This window comes from Volvox carteri (assembly GCF_000143455.1).
Source record: "Volvox carteri f. nagariensis unplaced genomic scaffold VOLCAscaffold_4, whole genome shotgun sequence".
NCBI lineage: Eukaryota > Viridiplantae > Chlorophyta > Chlorophyceae > Chlamydomonadales > Volvocaceae > Volvox > Volvox carteri.
In genome coordinates, this window is record NW_003307547.1 from 2,671,589 (window position 1) to 2,675,851 (window position 4,263).

Sequence of the window (4,263 nt, forward strand, 5' to 3'; positions counted from 1 at the left end):
CGGTCGGTAACCGGCATGTTTATGCCATAGGGCAGAGGCAGGTGCATTAGCAACAGTCTCTTCAAAAGCGGGCACATTCACGGCGGCTTTACCAGCAGCAGAGCTGTGAGTCGTCACAGACAGAATAGCAGAATGCAGGTTCGGGTGCTGACTGAGAGCATCGGCGATGTTCATCGAGCCAGACAGGAACTCCCAGGTATAATCAAAGCATGCCATGTATTCAAGCCAATAGGCCTGGCGGCGATTCAGGGTCGGCACACCTTGCAGGAATGTAAGGGGTTTATGGTCAGTTTTCAGGGTGAATGGTCTACCTTCAAGGTAGCAGCGCCATTCTTTCAGAGCGTGGATGACAGCAAGCAGTTCCTGTTCCCCAGTAGTATAACGGGTTTCAGCACCCAAAAACTTCTGACTGGTAAACACGACAGGCCGACCCTCTTGCAGCAATATAGCCCCAGTGCCGTACAGAGAGGCATCAAATATGACCTCGACACGAAAAGGCAGAGAGAAATCGGGAAACCGCAGCATAATATCATCACAGACAGCACGCTTCAGATCATCAAACGCCTGTTGGCACTCAGGAGTCCAAGCAGCAGGCGACAGAAACGCACCCTTACGCGTCAGATTGGTCAGAGGCGCCGCAACAACAGAGTAATGCGAAATAAATTTACGAAAGTTTTTTTAGCGGATCCATTCGAATGCCGTCAGCAGAAACGACATGCCCCAGATATTCGACCTGCGGCTGCACCCAGTGGCACTTGGACCGCTTCGCGTACAGTTGCTCACGCCGCAGCATCTCGAAGACCTGCCGGAGGTGCTGCAGATGCTCCTCACGATTCTTGGAGAAAATCAAAATGTCATCGAGATAACAGACGACGAACCGGTCCAGGAAAGGCCTGAAGATACGGTTCATGACAGCTTGAAAGTTGGCAGGGGCATTTTCCAAGCCAAACCTCAGAACAGTGTACTCGTAATGACCAAAGGGTGTGCGGCCCTATGGCTGGACGTCCTCCCTTTATGGCCCCCTAGACCCCTTGACCCCCATGAAGGGGCCATAAGGGGGCCATAAGGGGGGGGCCCTTAGCCCCCTTAGCCGGCTTAGTCCCCCATTATGGCCCCTTCATGGGGGTCAAGGGGTCTAGGGGGCCATAAAGGGGGTCGTCCAGCCATAGGGCGGCCTGGCGCCTCAGCAGCGGCAGCACGGCGGGCCTCCTCCTCCGTGATCCAGACAGGACAGTTGTCAAGTCGATGTTCGCGCGAGCAGCAGCGCAGACACTCCTGGTTGTCCTTACATCGGAGGTACTCGCCATACCGGCACACCGAATAAGTGTGAAATGGGACACCGCGCTCGTCAGTGACACAAGCCTGCATGAGTTCTTCATGAAGACCGGTGTGAAACCAATACATGTATTCCGACTCAGTGCAGTCAGGGATAGAGGTTAGCAGGGCCTCGAACCGAGTCTCATAAGCAGCGACTGTCTCCTTAATATGCATGCGGTACTGGCCAGATGCTAACTTATTGCAAGCTTCAGTATCACGTGACTGAATCTGAGGTGCAAATCGCTGAAGCAAGGCAGTAAGCAAACCGTCAGATGTGTAAGACAGGTTGGCCAGCGTCCACTCGTCATGAAAGGACTTAGCCAGCCCCCCAAGGGCCTGACCCAGGTACAGGCAGCGCAGAGCATCGTTGTGGCCACCCTTGACAAGCAGGAAATAATTCTTGACGTCTCGCACGAAGGCTCGGGTAGCAGCAGCGATGACGGCGGGCGGTTGTGGACTCTGCTTGGAGTCAGCCTGAATGAACAGCTTTGGTGGGGGAATGGACAGCTTAATTACCTCAGCAGGGTTCGAGGAGCCCTCGCCACCAGCCGCAGCCGGTGTAACAGCAGGGAACCCCGACGGACAAGCACCTGCACGGCCAGAGCCGGCAGCCATTGCAGCATGAACAGGAAGGGGTGCAGCAGAGCTGACAAGTAAAGTAAGCAGTAAAACCACGGAGCCCAGGTCGCGGATTCTCAGAAGCAGCAGCAGCATCAGGCGCCGGTGGATGGACAGCATTGACAGCAGCAGGAGCATCAGAAGGTTCAGCACCTAACTCATCAGCAGGAAGGTACTCAGCAGCAGCACCCTCAGCAGGGACAGGGTTGGCATCGACGGCAACAGCAAGAGAGGCAGGAGCAACAGCAACAGGCGCAGGAACCAGACCAGCCGCGATAGCCACTGCAGCCTCTAGCAACTCATTATTAAACTGAACAGGACCCAGGCCAGCAGCTGGATCAGCCATTGTGCCAACTTAGTAGAGACAGCAGTGCAACCCAGCGAATGTGCACCGAGTTTGACAGCTAATAGCCGTGCCAATGTGGCCAGCGAGGCTCGATTCAGAACCGTTCCTGGAGAGTCTCCAAGGACCAAAATGCATAAACGCAGTGGCCTTGGGTCCGAAGACGCTTCTGCAATCACCACGGATTCGACCAGGGATAGACCGACAGCAGACCAAGGCAGCAGGAAGGCAGGTTAATTCACCAACCTGCACCAGCAGCAGCAGCGACCTCAGCGTTGATTGATGGAGAATAAGAACCAAAACGGAGAGTCGCCATGGTCAACTTTTGTAGACAGTATGTAGATGCAGTAGGCGGAAGCGTAATACAGGAAAACCGTTTCGAGTCCCTTGTTGTACCACGTAAATTGTTGTACCACGTAAATTGGTGGTAGTAAGAACTACCGATTGAAGAGTTCCAGTGTGGTTAAGAGTACCAGCTCCGCGCTCAGTAGCGTACGGCAGCCGCCATAGGACGACTGGTCAGTGGGGCAACGGTGTTAGCCGTCTCTTTGAACTCAGCAACCGGAGGGCAGACCAATCAGCCACCAGGACCAGATGTCCTATCTGTAAACAGCATTACAGTTTAGTCAGTTCAGATACAGATATTGGCAGCCCAATATTCAGGTTCGTAATGCAGTTACGAAACAGCAATTATTCGAGGGTTGAGAGACAGATCCCAAAACCACTCAAACAATACAGATCAGTAAGGAATATTGTTTATTATATGCACAGATGCATGATGATACAACAAATGAAGATCCCCAACCCTAGCACCGTCTCGCGAAGGAGGGCCCGTGTAACAAAGCTCGGCAGTTGGTGAAGCAGTTACGAAGAGAATTATCCAATGATAAAAGGTGGTATTGAAAAGATTATGAATAGTTCTTGAATGTACCGTTGGTACGATGACCGTTGGCCCGGTGAGCCGAGGGCCGCCTTAGCGGCGTTACATTCCCCCCCTCTTGAATGCGAACCCGTCCTCGGGGCGCCTTGGGTGAGGTGGATGTTTAGGGTAGAGGTACGCCTTTTGCGTACAGTTTCCCGTGATATGCGCGGATTGCTTCTGGGCATCCTTGATTGCAGTCCTTTGCGGACTCCCAGGAGTCGTACTCGGGGCCCAGTTTGTGCCACCTGACGAGGTACTCCGTGGTGATGCGGCGCCTGCTGCGAGACTGCCGGTGGGCGTGGATCTCGTCCACATACCACAACGGTTCGCCCTCAGCTGCGGGAATCGCAGGTGGGGGTGGCGCGTTGCTGCCAGCCTTGTAGGCTTTTATTTTAGAGACGTGGAATACGTCGTGCATGCGCAAGTGCGCTGGAAGTTGTAGTCGAACCGCGGCTTCGCCACCTTGGCAGTGATGGGGAAGGGGCCGATGTAGCGTGGCATGAACTTGCCAAGGCCTTTCGTGTTGGGTGCCCGGAACGTGAAGTTCTTGGTGCTCAGCAGGACGTGCTGTCCAACCTCAAACTGGGCTTCACGGCGAGCTTTGTCCGCGTATTTGGCTTGGCGCTGCTTTGCGGCGTCGAGGCACTTCGTGGCCAGTGTAACCCGTTGGGTGAGGCTGTCGGCGATTTCGTCTGCCGCCGGATATTTGGACTGCTGCAGTGGCAAGTCGTGGTCGTGTGGTAGTGACATGGTGCGTCCGTAGACAGTGTAGAACGGTGTTTGTCCGGTGGACTCGTTCTTGCTGTTGTTGATGGCGAATTCTGCCTTTGGCAACCAGTCTTCCCAGTCCGTGAGGTCAGGACCCACGTAGTTACGCAGGACCTCCTGCAGCACGCGGTTCGCGCGCTCGGTTTGACCATCCGTTTGCGGGTGGAATGACGAGGACATGAGCTGTTTTACGCCCAGTTGCCTGGCTGCGTTGCGCATGGCTTGTGCCGTGAACCGTGGGTCACGATCCGTGAGGAGCGCGGTGATTCGACCATGTTTGCAGATGATGTGGTTT